General features: G+C 40.3%; 1 protein-coding gene across 8 annotated transcripts in view; it reads left to right on the top strand.

Annotated features, from left to right (window-relative positions):
• The window catches only part of lingo2 (leucine rich repeat and Ig domain containing 2), a 933051-nt gene that overhangs the window by 447550 nt on the left and 460338 nt on the right, over nucleotides 1–25163 (top strand). Inside the window, exon 4 of one of the 8 annotated variants that reach the window (XM_059644461.1) lies at nucleotides 7901–8156. The exons of the other annotated variants lie outside the window; for them this stretch is intronic. The gene's annotated coding sequence lies outside the window, so the exon portion shown is untranslated. The remainder of the gene's footprint in view (nucleotides 1–7900; nucleotides 8157–25163) is intronic. 8 annotated transcript variants of the gene reach the window in all.

Here is a 25163-nt window from a genome sequence, read left to right as displayed (position 1 = left end):
CTCATAAGATATGTGAGCAGCTGTGTGTCTCCTTGGCGATTGTTTGTTTCATTTTGAATCCTGGCTTGCTGTCAGGTTGAATTTTCATGCTGCACAAACTGAAATTTACCATTTCCACAGTCTGGAAGTTTATCATTTCATAGCAGATCCATCTCCCCTCTGATGTCTCAACTTTCTCTAAACTGTGCAACCTGCTGTTTGAGAATGATATGAAAATTGCAAAGTGACAACTATCAGGACAAACCGAACAGGCTGACACTCTTCTCAACTGTAAAAGTGTAGACTGAGAGAAGACTTAATAGAAGGCCTCAAAAAATAGGAGGGGATTTAATAGAGCAGATGCAGGGACAACCTCAAGGGGTATTTCGAAACCAGGGCCAAAACAAAAGTTATTGATTAATAAATCCAAGCCAGAAGAAACAGCATTCCTGATAGAGTGGTAAGAATGAGAAACTCAAAACTACATGAAGTAATTGAGTGGAATCATTATAACCCGACATACTGAATTCCAGTCAGAGATAATGGGAACTGCAGATGCTGGAGAATCCAAGATGACAAAGTGTGGAGCTGGATGAACACAGCAGGCCAAGCAGCATCTTAGGAGCACAAAAGCTGACGTTTCAGGCCTAGACCCTTCATCAGAAACCTTTTCTGATGAAGGGTCTATGCCCGAAACATCAGCTTTTGTGCTCCCAAGGTACTGAATTCCAAACTTGTCTCACAGTCCTCCACTCAACCTTTTTCTTCCAGAACCTCAAGAACTAAGCAATTTGGCTTGCAATCTTTAGATTTTTCAAATTCAAGATCGATATTACCAACTCAGTAAAACTCACTCATTTTCAAATACTGTGTGCAGTATTGGTTTCTTTATTTAAAGGATGGTATAAATGCTTGGAAGCAGTTTGGAGGAATTTTACTAGATTGATACCTGGAAGGAGCCTTGACAAGGTGGGTGTGAAAAAGGATGTTTATTCTTCTAGGTAAATCTGTAGTTGGGGTGACTATTTAAGAATTTAGGACCCATTCAAGATAGAAAAAGGAGAATTTTCTCAGAAGGCCATACTACGTCAGATTTCTTAATCACAGAAGGCAGTGGTCATTTATTAAGACAAAGGTAGCTATATTCTTGGAAGGCAGAGAAATAAAATGTTATCAGAGTTAGGATTGAGGTTTTCAAAACAAGTCTAAATATTTAAGCTGATCCTTGGTATTTCATCTCACTTTCTAGAAATTAAAAACACAATTATTTACATCTTCTAAATACAAAGTTCTTACCTCTGCTGTATGTCACATCTCTGTATCAATAGCTATATAAATGTTTGGCAAGAAGTCCAGCTCAGAGACTGTGTTCTGTGGTGACTAACACACCTCTGGGCTTTCCAAAGCAAGTCCCTCAATTAGGCACAAACTATGAGTGTAGTGGAATGTTCCCAACTTCCTTGGACTGTTGCGTCTACCACAACCCTCAATACTATCCAGGACAAAGCAGACAACATGGTCAACACATTGTCCATTAACTTAATCCTTTACCATCTTCATGACCAACAATGAAAGACACACAGGAACAATTCATAACCTGGAAACTTTACCACTGAAATTGAAAGGGCAGCACCATCTGTAAGTTACCCTCTGAGCCATACATCATCATGACTTGGAAATGTATCGCTGTTCTTTCAGTGACATTGTGGCAAAGTCCTGGAATGCTGTTCTAAAAAAACTGTGCCTAAAAAATGGACACTACAGCAGTTCAAGAAGGCATCTCATGACAGCCTTCTCAAGGGTTATTGGCGATGGACAACAGATGCTGGTTTAGTTAGTGATAAACACATCCCATGAAAAAATTAAATAAAGCCAAATTAAATTTCATTTGGAAACTGATTTACAGCCATCGCACCTGCATCAGTAAAAGTAACACATTGAATTTTAACTAGCATATCCTCATGTGCAGAAGATTGCTGCTGAACTTCTAAGTTACACATACTATTCAATTGCATATATTTATTGCCCTAAAGGTTAATAGAGAATTGCTGTAATACATGAAGCTTAAATAATTCCATAGAAATGAATATTGGGATAGGAAGAAAGCACAATGCATTTGTCTATAACTATATAGTCAAATGTACAATGGCTTCGAGAGAGAAGTAAATCACTGAAGGTTAACATAGCCTTGTTATATTATTTTCACACAGCAAATTTCCCAGCTTATCTCCTGCGTGCACACGCTGTAGTAAACATTGAAGGAATTTTGCATTAAATCAGAACTAACCAGATTCTTGGGTACTTGATGAAAACTGGTCAGAAGAGCTTGGCTACTTAATGGAAAATGGAAAGTCTTTTGTAACATTTTTCTAATTATATGAATGGATATCTTTACTTAGACAAAAACAAATAGTTTGGATTTAACTCCCACTGGGAGTTATGTAGAAGAGGTGAGATAGAGAAAGTAATTAATGGCTCTGCAGTGTGAGTATCATATGGGAAATGTGAGGTTGGCCATTTTGACAGGAAAAATAGAAAAACAGTATTACTTAAAAGTGGAGAGAGCACAAAAAATTGCAATGCTGGGGATTCCTCAAACAAAACAGAAAAGTAAGCATGCAGAAAATACAAGTGGAAGACAAAAAGAAAGCTTACCTTTGTTACGAGAGGGTCTGGAGTTTAGAAGTAGAAATATTCTGATAGGATATTAGTAAGAACAAATCAGGGAAAGTATCTTGTTTCGGTTTCCTTATTTAATGTGGAATACACCTAAGACTATAAGATGTAGGAGTAGAAATTGGTCGTTCAGCCCATCAAATTCTTTTCTGCATGCCATCTTTGATTGCGCAAGATAACAGTACTCCTAACCCCTGCAGTGAGACATTGAATACTGAAGCCAGAGATAGTAAGAACTGCCGATGCTAGAGTCTGAGATAACGCAGTATGGAGCTGGAGAAACTCAGCAGGCCAGGCAGCATCAGAGGAGCAGGAAAGCTGAAATTTTGAGTCGACGCCCTTCTTCTGAAGAAGAGTCCCGAACAGAAACATCAGCTTTTCTGCTCCTCTGATGCTGCCTGGCCTGCTGTGTCCTCCAGCTCCACGCTGAATACTGAAGCTAATTGTTTTTAAGGATCAGAACATAGATTCACCCTAAACTCATCTTTCGAGTACAGTTCACCACCTTTGAAACATTTTATTATGTTTTGACTTGCTGTTCACTAACCTATAACAAATAAAGACAGTTTTAAATCAATCCAAAAACATGTTGAGGTCTTTGTTTAATCACTTTTGACAAAACAGGCATCACTAGCCAGATTGGCATTTGGAGACCATTGTGGGTTTCTTGGAGAGGTGGATCTGCTTATTGAACTTTTGCAAACTGCTGATACAACTCTGTGACGTGCTTAGCACTTTCTTTAGCAGTTGAGAACCAACTGCATTTATCTGAGACTCGACCAGGCAGCATAAATATTTGCATAAAAATAAAGTTCTGGACAAATTCAATAGGTCTGGCAGCATCTGAGGAGAGAGAAAGAGTTAACATTTCAGGCCCAGTGTAACACTTCCAAGTTGGATGTGGAAAGGATATTTTCTCTTGACAGTCAGTCCTGGACTAGAAGATACTGTTCTGAAAGTAGGACCTGACCTTTCAGGATGCCAATGAAGAAGTATTTATTCTCTGAGGCTTAAGGAACGTTGGAACTCTCTGCTTCAGAAGGCAGTGGAACAAGGTTCAATGTATATTTTTAAGATAGAGGTGGATAAGACCAAAAGTTATTGGAGAAGTATTAGGCTATTTGGCTCATCGAGTTTGCTCCACCATTTGATTATGGCTGATGTGTTTCTCAACATTGTTCTCCTGCTTTTTCCCCAAAACCTGTGACCCCCTTACTAATCAAGAACCTATCTATCTCTGTCTTAAATACACCTCAAGAACTTGGCCTCCTCAGCCTTCTGCAGCAATGAGATCCACAGATTCACCAATCCGCTGAAGAAATTCCACCTCATCTTAGTTCTGAATGGTTATTCCTTCACTCTGAAGCTGTGCCCTTGAAACCTGGACTCTCTTACTATTAGAACCATCTTTGTTACCAAACTATCCAGGCCTCTCATCATTCTGTAAATTCTCTGTGAGATCTCCCTCATCCTTCTAAACTCCATCAAGCACAGACCAAGATTCCTTAACCACTCCCCATATGAAAAGCTCTTCATCCCCAGGATCATTTTTGTGAATCTCCTCTGGACCCCGAAAGGCAGCACATCCTCTACCTTAGATATGGGGCCCAAAACTGCGCACAACATTTCAAATTCACTCTGACCAGCGTCTTACACAGACTCAGCAGTACATTCTTGCTGTAGTGCTCTAACCCTCTTGAAATGAATGCTAACATTGCATTTGTCTTCCAAATTGTCAACTACATGTCAACCTTAAGAAAATCCTGAACTAGGTCTCCCAAGCCCCTTTATGCTTCGGATTTCCAAAGCATTCCCCGCTCAGAAAGTAGTCTGCGCCTCTTCCTACCAAAGTGCATAAACTCTCACTTTCCCACAGTGTTTTATTTGCCACTTCTTTGCCCACCATTTAGCCTATCCAAGCTCTTCTTCAGACTCTCCACTTGCTTAACACTATCTCAACATTACCTCCACCTACCTTTACACACTTCACAATGTCCTCAGTACCTTTGACTAGATTGTTAATGTCAGAAATCACACAACACCGGGTTATAGTTCAACATGTTTATTTGAAAACACAAGCTTTCAGAGCCTTAATCCTTCTTCAGGTGTTATGCTGGTGTTGTGTGATTTCTGACTTTGTCCACTCCAGCCAATACCAGCACCTCCACATCATAGATTGTTAATGCATAATATGAATAGTTGTGGTCCCAACACTGATCATTACAGAACTTCGCTAGATACCAGCTACCATCCTGAAAAAGATCTCTTTATTCTCACTCTGCCTTCTGCCAGTAAGCCTTGTGCCATGGGCTCTCATCTTAATTAGCAGCCTCCTGTGTGGCAGCTTGTCAAAGGCCTTCTGGACATCCAATTAGATCACAATCACTGGTTCTCCTTTTTCTAACTTGCTCATTACCTCCTGAAAGAACCCTAACAGACTTGTCATTCACAGTGCTCCCTTGATGAAGCTGTGCTGACTCCGCCCTCTTTTACCATGCACTTCCAAGTACTTCACAACCTCGTTCTTAATAATGAACTCTAAAATCATACTGACCGAGGCCAGGCTAGTCAGGCTAGCCAGGTTATAATTTTTTGCCTCCTGCCTTCCTCCCTTCTTAATCAGCCATTTTCCAGACTTCTGGGACCCTCTCTAATTCCAGTGATTCCTGAAAGATTTATCACCAATGCCTCTACAGTCTCCTCAGTTATCTCCGACTGATCTTGTCAGGGTGATTTATCCACTTTCAGATCTTTCAGCTTCCCCAGCACCTTCTCCTGAGTGATGGCCATTGCACTCACCTCTGCGGCTTGACTATCTTGAAGTTCTGGTCTACTACTGGTGTGTTGTACTTTGCATCAGTTTTTACAGTAGCTGTTCACTTCCTCTGCTATTTCTTTTTTTCCACTACTTCTCCAGCCTCACTTTCTAGTGATCACATGTCCACTCTTGCTTCTCTCCTACCTGTTATATATCGAAGAACACTCCTGCAATCTTCTTTTGCACTACTAGCTAGCTTACCCAGTACATTTCATTTTCTTCCCAATTTATTGTTTCAACAGTAGCCAGAGGGGCTAATCACCTTGGGCTGAGTGGAGTAAGGATTTTACACCTGGTCCACCATCCCCATGAACAAGCAGAGTTCCACATATTCATGGTACTCCAATAACTGCTATCTTCTGTCTGCCATGACTACTGTTACCTTAGTAATATGGCATAAGAAATCTAAGTATTGGCTCTGAGAATTTACACTCACTATGAACTGTCAACCCGACATCCATTACTCAAAACTTGCCTGACTTTTTCATCATGCAGAGTTTTAATGGACCAATCAATGAGAAAATCAACCACACGTATATTTTCTTTCCATTACTTTTCATTTGTTGGACATTGACCACTGGAAATTCTTCAATGTGAATGTGATGTTAAAGGACAGGCAGTTAAAATGTTATGGTCCATAGACATCGGGGAAACCAAGCAGAGGCTTGGAGATCGCTTTGTGGAGCACCTCTGCTCGGTTTGTGACAAACAACTATACATCCCAGTCGCGAACCACTTCAACTCCCCCTCCCACTCCTTGGATGACACATTCATTCTGGGCCTCCTCCATTGCCACAACAATGACACCCAAAGGCTGGAGGATCAGCACCTCATATTTCACTTGGCAGCCCAATGGTCTCAATGTGGATTTCACAAGCTTCAAATTCTCCCCTCCCCCAACCGCGTCCCAAGACCAGCCCATCTTGTTCCTGCCTCATTGAACGGTCCATTTTTTCTCCCACCTATCCGCTCTTCCCCCAACCCCCAGCCCCACTTCCTACCTACAAGCCTCATCTCCACCTTCTTGACCTGCCCATCTTCCATCCCACCTACCCACCCCTCCCTCCTCACTGACCCTACTCTCATCCCAACTCTCTACTTACACTCACCTTGACAGGCTTCGTCCCGATCTCCTTGATCTCATTCTAATGGATCTCTTTGATTTAAGAAGAGGTATCATAGCTGATTGCTGGCAGTATAGTTTTTACTCAGAAGTGAACATGGCTGAGCTTGGATAGCAGAGTGTTTGAACAGTTTATTTATCTTTGTGTCTCAATGTTTCCTTTGACCATGAGTCTGGTTCCTTCCGGACTGTGCAGTTGGATCGATGGCTGTTGTAAGGTAAACTCTCATTAAAAGTCGTCAGTTAGAACAACAGCTTCAGTTTTTGAGGCTGTGGTGAACATTGATGACAATAATGGCACTCTATTATTGACTGTTTGGTCCGTGATTTTTCGCAGGAGAAAGATTGTATTCTGAAATTTTGTCTTTAAAAATGAGTGTCTTCTTGTTTTCTTAATACAGGTTTTTGTAATGAAACGGAGATGCTGTGACTACAGTGTGTGGCTTCTCCAGTTGTGTTTCTTCGTGCCATTCCAGAGTGCTGTTAAATGATAGATGGCACCTTTCCTACATGATTTCCCTGTTGCTGAGTGCTTTTGGCTTTATAAGAATTTTAGCCTTTATAAGAATTCTGCCCTTATCTATCATATATAAAGGGCTAACCATTAAAAAAGGTTGGGGATAACTTAGGGCAGAGTTCATTGCTCACTAACATTGAGCTGCACTTCAGGTGCACCATGTTGTTTGACTCTGGTTCAATCAGTCTGTCACCATTGACATGCCATGAAGTAAGATAAAGTGTTCACTGTCATAAGTGAACATAAACCAGCTTTATTAAACATAACCATACATGAGGAATGTCAAGACTGGACATTTTACGTAGGTTAAAAAAATGAAAGAACTGCAGATGTTGTGAATCAGGAACAAAACAAAGTTGCTGGTAAAGCTCAGCAGGTCCGACAGTATCCGTGAAGGGAAAAACAGAGTTAGTATTTCAGGTCCAGTGACCCTTCCTCAGAATGGACCCGAAACGTTAACTCAGTTTTTTTCCTTCACAGATGCTGCCAGGCCTGCTGAGTTTTTCTAGGATTTTATATAAGTTGTAGGCTCAGGTTTCCACTTCCCAAGTGATTTGTTATCATTTTGTCATAGCTCCTTTCAGACATTCAATAATTATTCTCAAGTAAAGATATAATTAACCATTGACTTTCCCACCTGATGTGGGTCTTTGTGCACTATCCCAGGTCTGTGGGTAGCAAAACATTTGGGAACATAAAACATAGATATTTTGCTTTTAAGGTACGTATGTGTCATTAGTTTCTCTTTGACCATGAATTCTTTTTCTTTCTAATTTGCATGCTGCAGAAGAACACTACAGACTGACACCAGAATTTAATAGAAAATAAGCAGTTCGGTTGATTGTCTGAACAGACTTGAATTGTTGCATCAAACCATCCAAACTGAGAAAATGAGATGCTTAGAAACATGAAAACTTCAATCAATGAGAAACAAAATAGTTTGATGTCAATGCCAAAGCTGCTTCCTTAATAAAGGCAGAAGGACCACTTTCAATAATCTTCCACGGCACTTGAAGAATTGGCTCTAGTTCTACAGCAGTGAGGTAGGATAGCATATGGACTTTCAGAAGAAGAAGGGTCTCAAGCCCAAGCAACTTTAGCTGTTTTTGAGGCTCAATGTCCAACTAAGAATGGTGATAGGATCATGACAAACTCTAAAACTTTCATAATCCTGCAGAGAGAGGTGAGTACTGCTAAAGACGGGAAGAGTCACAGCCACACAGTAGTGGAGTACATACAGATGATAAACATTTCAAAGTGGCCAAAGAAACAGACTCATCTGACTGTAGGGGAAACCCCTCCTCATCACATGCAGGGGTATGCATGAGATTAGAACTCTCCCCATTACAATGAGCTGCCTCTCCACTGTTGGCTAAAATACTTCAGAATTGACTGAAAAAGTGATATTAAATATTCACTTTGGCAGCTCACTTCCACCCATCTGGAGATCCCACATGCAGCTGGCCCCACGACTGGGATAATTTACAGGCAGTCTGTCTTCATTAAGGAGCTGTCCCAACTGGTACCCTGGCCCACCTCTGCATTCGTCCAATTGCACCACCAGGAGCCAATGAATTCCTGCCTATTTGTCACTTGAACATCACATGTGAGTTTAGTGGTATATTTTCTGTAAAATGTAAATGTTCCAGATCTCTGGGTGTCCAACTCTCCCCATAGCATCTACCTGAGGGTGAAATAAACCAGTCTGTGCTTCGCATCTTTTATTAGATCGCTAGATTATTAAGACCCCAACCTGTTATTTTCCTCGTGATTGTATGAAGATTGAACAACTTTTATAGGCCTATTGTTTTCAACATTTTCAGCAATTTAAAACACGATCATGACTCTATACCTCAGTAAAAATTTAATATGGAGAGTATTTCAGTATAAACATCACAGGTAGCACCAAAATTATTGCGAATTATCTTTAGCCCACTTCGATTCCAGACTTGGGTGACTATCTCCATGGAGTTTTCATATTCTCCCCATGTCTGTGTAGGCTTCATCTGGTGCTCCAGTTTCCCCCACTTTCGAAAGATATGCAGGTTAGGTGGATTGGCCGTGCTAAATTGCCGATAGTGTCGAAGGATGTCTAAGTTAGGTGGATCAGGCACAGGAAGTGCAAGGTGACAGGATAAGGTAGGGGGTGGGGATCAGAGGTCCTTGGTGGTATGCTCTTTGGAGTGTTGATGGACTCAATGCTCAATGGCCTGTTTCCACACTGTAGGGATTCTATATCTCAATTTAAAAATCACTGGCAGTTATATCCTGAATGAATATATTTGCTGTATCAAACAAGGAACAGACAGAATCTACCTAAATTAGGACAAGAAAAATTGAGCATTGCTTCTTTGACCTCTTCTGCAACGTTTGATGAAAAAACATTGGGATTGAGCTGAGAGCTGCTGCTGACATTACTGACAGTCTGGCAACACGCAGAAGCACTTCACATTCTTACACAGCTGTCTGCAGTGATATCAACTCCCGAGTTATGCTAGAATTTGCAAAGCAATGAGAAAAAAAAGAATACCAATTAAGAGATTTATTAAGTGGGTGGATTCCAATTAAATTGAACCATGTTGCACTTTTGATTCCTGAAGGAATCTGCATAATCCAGTGGAAACTGTTTTCACAAGATATCACCACTCCAATTATTCAATCAAGGAAAACAAAACAAAATTGACCCATCTTAATGGTCCATCTTTTTCCTTAAGTGACATGAATGTTCTTACCTCCATAACTAAGTGTCATTGATAGTTGTGGCACTTCTGATTTAGAACAATGGTGGCTCTAGACTTGAGCAGACTGACACTTCAGTGCAGTATTGAAGGCATGCCGTATTGTCAGAGGTACCACTCTTCAGATGAGGTGCTATGAAATTTAATGTGCTGCCTGTTCCTTCAGATAGATGTAACAGAGTCCATGGTGCTTCCGCCACAACAGTGTCACAAAAATAAATAGATGTTTTGGACATTATCTCATGGCTAATTGTGAAATTTTGCAGTGTACAAATTGGCTGTTGTACTTTTAATAAGAGTAATGTTTCCCATCCATTTCCTTGAATAAAAAGTGCTTTGGGATGTCATGAGACACTTTTTAAAAAAAAATTGAATAAGTATCACCCCTTTATACCATTTGCTATTGTACAGCACTCTGAGATCCTGTCTCAATCACTTATTTGCAAAATTGAACAGCCCTGATTACTCCAGTCAGTCTTTATAATCCTGTTCACTGATGCAGGGATTAAATCTTGTATTTTTCCACATTTCACCACCTCCCCCACCCCAATTCCAAAATCTGATACATCTTGATGAGCACAGCTTGCTATTTGAGTTGTGTAGTGCTGAGAATATAAAGCAGTTTGACATGAATTACCACGATTTATGCTTTGCTGATTTGACAGTACAATGAACATTCATTTTGCTTTGAAATAATTGCACATTTTATTTGATCAGATGGGTGTCTGACTCAACGCAAATCCATCACTACATTTTAGTCATCTTTAAATCACAGTGCTGAGAAACCCACACCTGCCTGGCAAGTATTTGTTTACCAAATTTGGAGTTAACACTCTCTATGTACAGAAACCTATTGTAGAACAAAACGTTTCTGTACATAGGCAGTTATATTGCTGGAGTTCAGCTAATTAAAACTGCATATCTCCACGGTGTAGATCAAATCTCAGAGTCCAATTTCTTTGCTGGCACATCTGGAACTAAAGAGCTGACCCCTCATCTCTATCAACTTTACTTGAGCACACATACTGACTGGTTCTATTATAACAAATGTCCAAAAATATTGCAGTCCTGCATGTTTCAGATATTTGGTAGCTAGTGCATGACAGAGAAATAAAAAATGGAGATAGAGAGAAAACAGGTAATTATAGATTAATTAACCTGACATTGGTCATGGGAAAATGCTAGAATCCATGATAAAAGGTTTAGTAGCAAAGCAGTTAGAAAACAATGACAAGACTCAGACAGAGTCAGTATGGACTTACAAAGTGGAAATCATGCTTTGCAGATCTACCTGAATTTTTACTAGAGTTGATGAGGAGCAGCCTGTGGAAATGGTTTACATGGATTTTCATAAGACTTTTGAATAGGTTTCATATTAGGGATTAACATGTAATAGTGAAGTGCATAGGATTGTGGGTAGGTCCGACATGGATAGAGAAATAGTTAGGAGACAGAAAACAATGAATATGAATAAATTGGTCTTTTCTAAGCACCAGGCAGTAACTAGTGGGGTAATACAGGGATTAATGCTTGGACGTCAGCTAACACAATGTATATTAATGATTTTATATGAGGGAACTAATTGTAATATTTTTGAGTTGAGTGAGTGGACAAATGTAAAGCAGATGAAATATATTTCAGATAAATGTGAGGTTACCTACTTGGGTAGCAAAAAGAAAGGCAGATTATCATCTGAATGGCAATGAAATGGGAAGGAGGGACAATAACTTGATATTCTTGTTCACCATTTGCTGAAAATAAGAATGCAGGTGTGGAAAGTGGTGCAGAAGGCAAATGGTATGTTGGTCTTCATAGCCAGAAAACTCAAGGACAGTGGGTACAGTTGTCTTGCTGCAATTGTACAGGGCTGTGGTGAGCCTACACCTGGCATGTTGTATGTAGTTTTGGTGTCCTTATCTGATCAGGATGTCCTGAGGGAGTGCGACAAACGTTTACCAGACTGATTCCTGGGATGATAGGATTGAGAAATGAAGAGACATTGGTTTGAATAAGACTGCAATCACGGGGTAAGCACTTTAACTATGATTGATAGCTGTGGGCTGGACCTAAAAGTGATATTCCTATACATGGTTTCTAGTTAAAGATTCATAGCAGTTGTTGTTCTGCATCTTGATATTTATCCAAAAGCTGCACAACACCCATTCCCTTCTGCCAACATCTCAGCACACAGGGCCAATGAATTGTGAAAGTGTGCACCTACTGCCCTAACTTGTGAAACAAACTTGTTTGGACACATGCCTGGGTTTACCAGAAGATTAACCTGCACTGTCTTGTATTTACTATTATGTTCAAGATGTCCTGTCAAACTGGGAAAAATTCATAATGTCACACTTGGCGATACCCAATGCCATTTCTCAAACTGATGAATAAAGTTGATTAATTCCCTTGTTAATTTTTTAGCAACACAATATCATCTGTGATCGGACATGCCAAGTACCAAGTCTTACCTTGTCTCAGTGACTGACTTTGATGCTGTTAGTGAATACTCATGATATTTTCTTCTTACTGGTTTGCATATTTTTATTCACAACAGCTACTATTCTCATTGCTATACAGAGCTTTGGGGCAGTCTGCAGTCATGAAAAGTGTAATATAAATTCACATCTTGCTTCCTTATTTCATTTTATTGGCTGTAGTGGTCATTATATGCATATTATTTTTGAATAATTTTCAAGTTCTTGACTACTTTCTGATTCATGTGTTCCCTAATGCATAATCCTAACCACATTTGGCCAATTTCCCTTGAATTTTTGTAGCATAACTTGTGGGAAGTTTAATGATGATTCCAAGAAACACTACTACAGCACTTTTTACAACCCGATGTCTTTTCCTGCCCCCAGAAAAAGGCCACTTGCTTCTATCGTTCTGCAAGATGTTGTTAATTCCTGAGTTTTACCTTGAAGCTTTTGAAAAACCTATGAACCTTTCAAGCAGAGCAGAGCTGTTTTTGTGGTTGAACACTTTGCTACACCAACAAAGTACAGCAACTTGCTACTTATATGACCTGCCATTAATAGCATGAGATAACTTTCTAATCAACCAATTCAGATTTTTTATTACAGGAGAAGCCTGACCCCGAGCCTCCCAGCACTCAAACTAGTTAACAGTTCTAAAGAAATAAACACAACAAACACCAGATGGGGCTGCACTGTCAGAATATTCTTTACACCAGGTCATTTCGGAGGTAAAAGCTGCACAAGGTCTGAACATCACATGTAGAACTTATTGAGAAGGAAAATAAAATGGATGAAGCTCTCCAAAAAGTTGTTGGAGAATTGTGTTAAATTCAAAATTACTTAAGTCATTTGATGATTGGAAGTGTTCCATTTGTGAAAGTTATCATCAGATGTATTTAGATTTTGTTTCATTGCTGGTTCATCCTGATGATTCGCAAGGTGATGCATGGGTGGGGATTTATTTGGGGGTGAGCAGTGGGGAATGGGGGAGTGAGATGGAAATTTCCTGGGCATTCTTGAAGGTATGCCAGTTTCTATTCATGTAATAACTAAAGTGCTATCGCAAAGGGTTCATCCATTTCTACAGGGATATGGGTAAGCAGCAATATTTGTATCAATCCCAGTTTCCACAGAATAAATATGCACAAAACATCATCACTAACAATATTATTGTTAATTGAATCATTTAGGTGTTGTATTTTAAGAAGAAAACAAATCCTTGTGAGGATTTCTCTCTCCCCAGCTCAATAGCCTCCTCCTGCCTTACAACCTTCTAAGATATTGATGCTTCTCCATTTCTGGATGATTCCACATCCCTGATCTTCATCACTTCACTATCAGGAGGTGCACTTTTAGTTGCCTAAGGTCTTTACTCTAAAATTCCCTTTCTAAATCTTCCCATCTCTCTTCTCTCTCCCATCCCTTAAATAGACCTTTAAAAACATCCCCTTTGCCTAAGTTTTTTGTCATCTGTCCTAAAATCTCTTTTAGTGGCTGACTGTCAAATTTGATTTCACAGTACTCCAGTTAATACTGAACATTTGTATAATTGATTTTGCCAGTGAATTCATTCACTCAGTAAAACTTAGCCTCAAGAAATATTTCCGCTTGCTTCCAGCAGCTGAAAGATGAATAGGATGAGTGAGGTTGGGAATTGTATTTCAGGACTTGGAAAGATCTTTCCTTATTTGCTGATTAGAGCTGCTGTTCCATTGTTTTGATATTGAAGCACATGTTAAAATGAACATTTTCACGCAGTCTGAGAAGATCTCAAGTTTATAAATGTTACACCATTATTCAAAGAAAAGAAAAGATGCATGTAATGACAGGTCAATTAACCTGACATCAGTCATTGTAAAATTCCTGGAATCAATTATTATCAAATTTGTGGGAATGCAAAGTATGAGCAGGAAGAGCCAGTAATGGCTTTACACAAAGAAAGCTATATTTGATAGATTTATTAAGATTCTTTGTGAATATAACTAGCATTGTAGATAAAGGGGAACCAGTAAATTGTCTGACAAAAGTCATTCGAAAAGGTGGTAATAATCAAGTTAAGAGTTTGTGGTGTAGAGAAAGTGTATTAGCGTGGATGGAAAATTGTTGTTGACCAAAAAGCAGAACGCACATACACAGAAGTTATTTTCAAGCTGGAAGGCTGTAACTACTGGAATAAAATCAGAAAGCAGTCGAGAAGAATCTGTGGAGATGCTGCCAGACTTCTTATGTTTTCTCAACAATTTTAATTCTGTTTCAGATTTCCAGCATATGCAGTGTTTTGCCTTTGTAACTCATTGCATACTAAAAGAACCAGTGCTGGGCCCTCAACTATTTACAATCTGTAATAAAGACAGACAAAAAAGAAGCAGATAGCATATTCAAGTTTGCTGATAATACAAACTTAGATGGTAATGCAAGCTGTGAGTAGGCAAGAAGGCGTCAGTTGAAGAATAAGATGTTTTAAATAGAAGAATATTTATTGTGGTTGATGTAATAATACAAGAAGCCCTACTGGAAAGGTACATGGAATACATAGACCAGTCCTACTCTGGGACAGACAGCTCTGCAGACCCATCCCTGGAATACTTTATAAAGGACAGAAGAGTTCTATTTGGGCAGGCCATTGTTTGTTACGAAGGGAATTCATTCTCTACTCGTTCCCACAAATCTTGTTGGGGTTATCACAGTAGGAAGAAAAACAGATTTTTTTTAAGAGTGGTGGAACTTTTAAATGTTGATAATAGAGAGATTTGGGTTTACTTAGACAAAAAGGTTAGCATGCTGGTACAGCAGATAATCAAGAAGACAAATATCATGTGGCCTTTACTGCAAAGGGATTGGAGTATAAGAATAAAAAAAGTCTTGTGAAAATAATTTTTAAAAATTGTGAGACTGCACATGGGTATAGTGTGCTGTTAATTCTCCACATCATAATAACTTGCAGCCGGTAGTGAAGATTCACTGACTTTGCACAAAGAATTTACAAGGTTGCAACGTGACGGGCATAGATCAGAGTGGGACAGTCTAGTGGCACAGTTTGAGGGGGAGGATGTGGTACATAATCTCAGGAGTTAAACAAAATACAATTTTAATAAAGCCAGAAAGAGATTTTATGTCATTAATCTGAAGCATAACTCAACTTATTTGATATTGGGTTGTGAGGAATACATGATACCACAAAAATGATCCAAGAGTTGCACAAGTTCGCATCCTACAATATAATCACATAATATTATTATATTAAGAATAATCTTGCAACATGTTTGCATGGAAAGGATTAAAAATATACCCTTCATTAACATTATAATTCAGTCTTCATCCCTTTTCAGTGGTGATCACAATGCTTGACACATGTGAAGCAGACACTAGAGGCAGCATTGTCAACGAGAGCAACAAAACAGTCCATGTAACGGAGATAACAAGGTGTAGAACTGGATGAACTCACCTGGCCAAGCAGCATCAGAGGAGCAGGAAGGCTGATGTTTCGGGCCTAGACCCTTCTTCAGTCCATTGTAACTGACTGAGTCTGCACGTCAAAGGGTGCAGATGTATCAGTGCCAACTTTCTAAGACCTGAGTACTTATGCCTGATCCAATGTAATTGTACTTACTGCTATGAAGCAACAAACGTTTTTTTTGTCACTTCAGAACAGTGACCCTTCTATAGATGCTGCACTGTAGTTTATGCTCTGCCATTAACCACTTAGTTCGGTCTAACACCATGCAAAGACAAAGAAGGATTGGTGGCAATGAGATATCCTATCACCCCCCTACCTCCCCACCTATACTCTGCTCTCCACCTATCTTCTTTTCTCTCCATCTTCGGTCCACCTCCCCCTCTCTCCCTATTTATTCCAGAACCCTCACCCCATCCCCCTCTCTGATGAAGGGTCTAGGCCCGAAAGGTCAGCTTATGTGCTCCTAAGATGCTGCTTGGCCTGCTGTGTTCGTCCAGCCTCACACTTTGTTATCTCGCTTTTATATTGTAAGTTGGCTGTAGCTTAAATTCCATGGGTGGTTCATCACGGTGGCCAAGCCTGTGTAAACTCAGTAGATTAATGGTGAGGAGACCAATTTTTCAGCAACTCGTGCTGATTGCTGAAATTTTTATTGGAAACCAGTAAAATGAGAATTATATCACGAGGGACTATGAAACACTTAAATAAATTAGCACAGACAGGTTGTGAGTGGTCTGGCAGACTGAAAAGTAGATAAAACTCCAGGGCTGAGTGAAATGTATTCTGGGATGCTGAGTGTAACAAAAGAGGAATTAGCAGTGTCACAGACAATCATTTTCAGTTCCTCTCTGGCCACAGGAGAGATGTCAAAGGATTGAAGGGCAGTCATTCAAGAAAGGATGAGGTGACAAACCAGGAAACTGCAGGTCTCAACTCAGTGATGAGGGAAGCTATTAGAAGCAATTCTGAGGACAGAATTAATCTGCACTTGGGGAGGGAGGGATTGATCAGGAACAGTCAGTATAGCTTTGTAAGGAGACGTCATATCTGACCAACTTGATTGAATCTTTCAAAGAGGTGAATAGGCGTGTAGATGAGGGCAATGAATTTGATATAGCCGACATGGAATTTCACAAGGCATTTTGTGATGTCTCACATGGGAGACTAATAACAAATGTAAAAGACCAAGGACCTAAGGAAGTTTGGCAAGTTAGATCCCAAATTCTCTGAGTGGCAGGAAGTAGATGAGGGGTATCTTTGTGATGGGAATCTTATATCCAGAGGAGCTTCATAGAGATTAGTGTTGTGTTATACATAATTGATATAGTCTTGAATGTAGGAGAGCTGATAAGTATGTTTGTGGATGATATGAAAATTAGGTGGGTGGCAATCATGAGGAGGATCGCCTTAGATTGCAAGAGGATGTAGATGGGCAGGTCAGTGGCAAATAAAAATTCAATTGATAAGTGTGCGGCGGTGTATGTAAGACAAACAAGCAAGATGATGAATGGTAGGATCCTGGGAAGCATCATGGATCTGAGAGATCTAGGTTTGCATCTCCACCAGTCCCCTAAGGTAGTGGGACAGGTAGGTAAAGCAGAAAGAGGGTATACACAGGGCTCATCATATGAAGAGTGACTGTAACTCTGGGAGAAGCTTCTGCCATTCACACAGTGCCACCAAATCTTTTGTGTAAAGCTGAGAGAGCAATAGGATCTCAGTGTAACATTTTTTATGAAAGCCATGACCACCCATGACATACCACTCCCTCAATGGGATGAAATGTTTGCCTAGAACCCATAAACCTTTATCTTGATAATGAAATGTGAGGCTGGATGAACACAGCAGGCCCAGCAGCATCTCAGGAGCACAAAAGCTGACGTTTCGGGCCTAGACCCTTCATCAGAGAGGGGGATGGGGTGAGGGTTCTGGAATAAATAGGGAGAGAGGGGGAGGCGGACCGAAGATGGAGAGAAAAGAAGATAGGTGGGGAGGAGAGTATAGGTGGGCAGGTAGGGAGGGGATAGGTCAGTCCAGGGAAGACGGACAGGTCAAGGAGGTGGGAGGATGGTTAGTAGGTAGGAGATAGAGGTGCGTCTTGGGGTGGGAGGAAGGGATGGGTGAGAGGAAGAACAGGTTAAGGAGGCAGAGACAGGTTGGACTGGTTTTGGGATGCAGTGGGTGGAGGGGAAGAGCTGGGCTGGTTGTGTGGTGCAGTGAGGGAGGGGACGAACTGGGCTGGTTTTGGGATGCGGTGGGGCAAGGGGAGATTTTGAAGCTGGTGAAGTCCACATTGATACCATTGGGCTGCAGGGTTCCCAAGCAGAATATGAGTTGCTGTTCCTGCAACCTTTGGTGCCACCCGAAGGTTGCAGGAACAGCAACTCATATTCCGCTTGGGAACCCTGCAGCCCAATGGCATCAATGTGGACTTCACCAGCTTCAAAATCTCCCCTTCCCCCACCGCATCCCAATACCAGCCCAGTTCATCTCCTCCCCCCACTGCACCACACAACCAGCCCAGCTCTTCCCCTCCACCCACTGCGTCCCAAAACCAGTCCAACCTGTCTCTGCCTCCTTAACCTGTTCTTCCTCTCACCCATCCCTTCCTCCCACCCCAAGCCACACCTCCATCTCCTACCTACTAACCATCCTCCCACCTCCTTGACCTGTCCGTCTTCCCTTGACTGACCTATCCCCTCCCTACCTCCCCACCTATACTCTCCTCTCCACCTATCTTCTTTTCTCTCCATCTTCGGTCCGCCTCCCCCTCTCTCCCTATTTATTCCAGAACCCTCACCCCATCCCCCTCTCTGATGAAGGGTCTAGGCCCGAAACGTCAGCTTTTGTGCTTCTGAGATGTTGCTGGGCCTGCTGTGTTCATCCAGCCTCACATTTCATTATCTTGGATTCTCCAGCATCTGCAGTTCCCATTATCACTGATACATCCTTTATCTTGAAACTGGTTGTGAAATAGTCACACTCTGTAAATACATATTTTGCCCATTTATTAATTACTTTGCTCTTTCTTACTAAGCATTCATCCCTACTTAGCTGTCAGTACGTTAGGCTAATTCTTTCATGTCTTTTTGACATTGATGCATTTTAGCTGCATTTTAAATGATGCACTATTGAACTTCAGAGTATTTGGTTAATCATGACTTAGTGCGTCCATAAGTCACTGAGTGGTTTGGGGTTGCTACAGTGGATTTTTTTTTGTCCTGTTAACCATTTCACAGTATCTCAATTAAGATGACTTTATCCACGTTGAAAACACAGTTAATATTATTAAAAATCGATCTTATTAAAATGGTAATGAGGTTCCATAATTGCAAATGCACCAAGTTCTGATCAGAAGATCAAGCTTTTTCAACAATCACTGTTATGTCCCACAGGAAGTATGAAATATGCCTACAGCATCATGCTATGGCAGTATCTTTGGATCGTGGCATGTTAGGTCTGAGTCTCCATCTTGTTACAGCCACTTGCAGCATGACACATTGAGGCAAGTGTGCAACAGTCTGTAACCCAATTGGCCATTTCTAGCCCTGACATGGCAATATCTTTGATACACATATGTCAACACCAGGAGCTGTGATAAAAGTCTATTAAATCTTTCAGTGTTATGTTACCTGTGTCTAGTTCTTATCCCGTGGGAGCTAACATCAATATAAATTGCTGGGAAAGCTCAGCAGGTCTGGCAGTATTTGTGGAGAGAAATCAGAGTTAACATTTCATGTCGAGTGACCCTCAGAACTTGCTAACATAAGTATTATCTCATCGGGTACAAATACCCTGCTAAAGATTAAAAACCCATCACTGTGTATGCAACAGATTATGATAACAGCTTGCTGGTAAGCAGCAGACACTGCTTATCTAAGAATCCAAGATCACAATTACAGACCGTTGGAAACATCGCTGAAGATGAGACAGCCTTGGACATCAAAGTATTCAGAAAGCTAACTGCAAGAAATGTGCGAGGGAGAGGCAGACTTACCTTTTTCTTCTTGAAGTTTCGATTCTATGCAGCTACAAGCCCTGAATCTGGTATGAATCAGTGTGCTTCTCATAGGTTTAAAAGTGAAAGGTGCAATGAAATGCCATATGTTTAAACACAAATTCCTCCTGTTCAAAAAAAAATGGATTTCTAAACCTTAAATGTGATTTTCTGAACAGAAGTAGCTTACTTTTATGTAGAACTCTATTGGTTCTACCATTTTGGCTCTTATATTTGGCATTGAAAGAGAAATCTTGTGATGTCACCGTGTGTTATTGCGTGGCTGAAATCTAGGCCTATACTTTGTAATGACACGGTTCCAAAGGCATTGACATTCATTCAAGAGGCTACAACAGTAAAAAATTAAGGAAGAAACAAAAGAAGGAAAAAGACAGATCAATAAACAAGCAAAAGAAAGGAACCAACAATCCCTGCAATCTACTTCAATAAAAGCAGAACACTTTCAACAAGACAAGGAAGGCAAATGTTTTAAATAAAGATTGGAGCAAATGAAATCTTCCCTGAATACCAGCTATGCAAACAAAATGTGTAGCCCTTCACTTCACAGATCAAGGGATGAAGGATCATGAGAAGAGATTCTTGAAAATTCTTCTTGCTAGGAGTGGCTTTGCGGAATATAATGTGGTCTGTCCGAGGATAATAAGTAGGTCTACAGATGATCTGGAGAGTACTTAATAAACAGCTTGAGGTAAAAAAAATCAATATTGACAGATTCCAAATCATGTCATGCAGATGAAAATCTCAAGTCTGCTGATGATTTTGTCACAGAAATATTCCCAGAAAGACTAATTGAATTGATAATCACCTCTGCTGCAATTAAAGGCTACAATAAAGGTCTTCTTGTGCAAGGGAAAAGGCCACACCATTGACACTGGATGATGGCACCAGCATGAAGCCAAAGTGTCACACTAACATTAATTGCATGGATTAGATAACAAACAACACTGGTGCCACACTTAGCCAAGTGCAATAGCAAGGAACAACTCATCAGTTTCAAGTCACCCACAACCACAAATGTCGAAAAGCCTGAGTGTAACATGATTTAATCAGCCAGTGATCTCAAATGGCTGTACCCAGGTGGATTTGATATAATCAGTAATCTTAAGGTTCATGAGGTATTATATCTGAAAGATAATGCAACTCTATTCAACAGTCCTTCAAGGAGCAGAGTGTGAGCATTCAGGAGAAGGAATCATCATCCCCGGCACGATTTGTGCTCAGAAGACAAGTGTAAACAACATTATCTAACAAACAATTGCCTAATCATCCTGAGACACAGGATATTCTTCTTCATTAATACAGGAGAATGAAAGAGATACATAACCAGTAAGCAGGCAGAGAACTACCATAAGCCTTCATTGCTCAGTCCCTTGAGTATTGGCGTTGGGAAGTCATGTTGAGGTTGTACAGGAGATTGATGAGGCCTCTACTGTAGTATGTGTTCAGTTACAGGCACCCAGTTATCGGAAGGAAAGCATTTAGCTAGAGAGGGTTCATAAGAAATTTGCCACAATGTTAGAGAAGCCAGCTCATACTAATGTATGAAATACCAACCAAAGAAAGTGAAGAAGAAAACTCCAATGATAATTGCCCAGTGAGACTGAATGATAGCAATGCAGCAAATTTGTCTCACAACAGCAACTGAGAATAAAATGCAACTCTCTATTGAATATCTGATCATCAGATCAGGTGAAGTTGACAAACCTCCAAATTTCTACTATCAACATCTTATGGCATACTATTGACCAGTAACTGAAGTGGACCAGCCATATAAATGCAGTGATTCCAAGAGCAGGTTGGAAGCTGTGGTGAGTAACTTACTTCCAAACTCCCCAGAATCTGTCCATTACCTACAAGGTTCTAGTCAGGAGTGTATTGAATATGCCCCACTTGCCTGCATGAGAACAGTTCCAATAACTCTCAAGAAGCTCAACAAAAATAGACCAATCAACTGATTTGATTAGTATCTCATCTAAATCCTTCACCACTCACTACATCCACCATTGATGCAGCAGCAGCAGCAATATGTACAATTGTGATTCCAGTGATGGTATTAATGAGCAAGTCATATCGCAGATTGAGATCTGGCCTGATAGTTTTGTTTTGGTTTTAATATGGTCATCCTTCACACAAAGATAATTATGCAATGCTTGGTCAAACTTTTACAACTCTCTTCTCAACAGTATTTTGTGTGTACTGACAGCAAGTGAACTGCAGCAGCTGAAGAATACAGCTCACTACCATCTTCTCCAGAGCAATTGATCTAGCCAGCAATATGTTTATCCCACAAATGAATGCAGGAAGATGTAACACTGCAGGTTGTTGCTAGATTCACAGTTGCAGCCTCTATAGTCAGCAGCAATCTGTTGTTTGCCGCTGAAGTAAGTACACATTGCGAAAGCTGCAGCCGGTGTGTTCCAAGCTGTGTAACACCAGCAACCTGCCTGAGAAAATTAGTCTGCAAGTCTAGCAATCCAATATACTCCCGTACAGTCGTAAGACTTGGACAATGTAAGTGGCACAGGAGATTTAAAAATAAATGAAATACTTTTACCTGGGGTGTACCCTCAGCAGCTCAGCGGTGAACAAGATCACTAATTCTATGGTCCTGGATCATGCTAATTCCATCGGCTAAACCAATAACTTGGTATTTTGCTTGATTTGGGTTTTTCAGTGCAGTCTGTTTTAGAAACATCAGTAGTCTGCCTATTAGGAACAATCAAAGGTACACGCCACTTGATTTCATTAACCCATTGTTGGGATGTCCAGTCTGTAAACCTGACCTTGCTTCAGTGCTGTAGTAGTAATTCAAACAGCCATACTTATCCTGCTTGTTGAGCTATTATTTAGTCACACTGGCCTGTTTCCTCTTTATTTAATGAAATACTGCTGAATTTGCTTCCACAAAGTTTTCTGACATAAATTCCACACCATAACTCTTTGAGAAAAGTTATTTCTTGTCACCTCCCCTTTGACTTCCTTGCTAATCATCTTCTGGTTTATCCTTTGGTTCCTGACCATCCTACCAATGGACTTGTTCAAAACCTCTTGGAATATTATACATATATAACATTGGAGGGTGTATTTCTCCCTTCTCATCTGGATACTTATATTGAGGTATGTAGTAACCTCAGGTTCCAGATCTTCATACCATCTTGTTTTTCTTCAACCTCAATGTTTGGGTAGTTTGGGGGGTCTGGTGGTTGTTATAGCCCTGAATAATATTATTCATTCAGGCCCATGGCCTTTTGAGAAAGAGCAAAAGAAAAATAATCGGAAGCATGTTGGGAAAATCTCTGTGTCAACAATAACATAAACAATTGGCAGGCTCTGTCTGACATTGACCAATTCAGCACTTAATTGCCAAACAAATCTGGAACCTGCAGAGTTTGTTCTTTATGACTTGGGGGTGGGGATGGGGACAGCGATTTAGTTTAAAGCAAACATTGCTTCTTCTTGTTCCTGAGAACTATTAAGATTGAATTCAGCTAATAAAAGGCAGTGTGACCGATGCTGACTTCTGGGTGCCTATTGGACAAAGAGTGGGCATGATTTTTTTTCTACAGCTCATCTCTGTGTCAAGAGCTTGAGTTGAGAGGTGTTTGCAGGAGTGTATTCTGACAAAATAATGAGAAGGAATTAATTTCCTTCAGCCATTCACTTCTCTGTTTGTGTATTGTGTACTTCTGCTGAATTTTCCTATTATACCTTCTGAAAGGAAGTAAAATGACAAAGGTACAGAATCAGCTTTATCTCAACACAGATTTGAAAAGCCTCAGTGGCATGTTCAACATTGCCACACATTCAACCTTGAGATGTTCGCAAATAAATTCCTTAACCCCTCAAGGACTGCAGCAAGGCAGAAACAATTATAAATATTAGGGAGAATGGAAATAAATCTTTTTATCCCCTCAAGGATTGAGTAGAATCAGAAACCCTCAGGCAGAAGTACAAGGGTTCACTGAATTTCATTTACATCCTGAGGCTAAATTGTAGTGTTCGATTCCTTCTGTGTACGGTTCTTCACCAAAGATATTAATCTTATTAATGAGAAAAAAGAAACTTGTGTTTATATGCTTCCTTATCACATCCTTCAGAAGCCTCTCCAAAGAATTGCACAATGAATTGCTTTAAAGAGACTTGACTGTTACTTTGTCAACAGGCATGGCTAGCTGCACTGCAAGAAGCAAGAACCTACAAGCAGCACACTAAATATAGAACACAGAACAGTAAAGCACAGGAATAGGCCATTTGGCCCACCATGTCTGTGTCAATCACGATACCTTTCTAAAGTAATCCAATGTGCCTGTACCTGATCCGTATCCCTCTAATCCCTGCTTGTTAATGTGTCTGCCTAATTGTTTTATAAATTTTGCAATCATTTCTGTTTCTACCACCTCCCCTGGTAGTTTATTCCAAGGACCTTCTACCCTCTGTAATAAATAAACTTTCCTGGCACATTTCCTTTAAACTTACCCCCCTCTAACCTTAAAGCTATGCCGTCTAGAATTTGACATTTCCACTCGGGGGAAAAGGTTGATTATCCATTCCAGATATGCCTCTCCATAATTTATAAACACCTATTAGTTCATTTTGCAGACTGTAATCCAAAATGAAAACAATCCAAGTTGGTCCAACTTCTCCTTACAGCTAATATACACCAATCCAGGCAACATCCTGGTGAACCACTTTTACACCCTTTCTAAAACCTTCACATCTTTCCTGTAATGCGATGATCAGATCTGCACACAATACCCCAAATGTGCCCTAACTAAAGTCTTGTATAGCTGCAACATGACTTGCCAACATTGATATTTTAAGCCCCAACTGATGAAGGCAAGCATGTCATTTGCCTTCTTTACACTTTATCCATTTGTGTTGCTACTTTCAGTGAGCTAACGACTTCAACTCCAAGTATATCAATGCTCCTAAATCTTCTCTGATTTACTGTATACTTTCCTTTTGTATTTATCTCCCAAAATGCATCACCTTACAGTTGTCTGGATTAAACTCTTTCTGCCATTTCTCTGCCCAATTTTTCAACTGAACACTATCCTGCTGTACCCTTAGATAACCTTCTTCACTATACACAATTCCACCAACTTTCATGTCATTGGCATGTAATCCATTCATCTGATTTCGGTGTAAGAAGATAAAATGTTGGTGATGCTTTACAATTCAGAGACCATTCAGAGAAAGAGTTTATGTTTCAATTTGATGATCATTCATCAGAGATGGAAAATGATAGGTAAAGGGTAGCTTCTATGCAAATAGAGACACATAGAAAATGGAGGCAGTAGTGGGAGGGTGTGTGGAATTGTGATGGGTTGGGTAGTCATGACAAGACCAGGTGAATGTAA

The sequence above is a fragment of the Stegostoma tigrinum genome, chromosome 3, assembly GCF_030684315.1.
Source record: "Stegostoma tigrinum isolate sSteTig4 chromosome 3, sSteTig4.hap1, whole genome shotgun sequence".
NCBI classification, from domain to species: Eukaryota; Metazoa; Chordata; class Chondrichthyes; order Orectolobiformes; family Stegostomatidae; genus Stegostoma; species Stegostoma tigrinum.
This window is presented reverse-complemented; position numbering and strand designations above follow the sequence as displayed.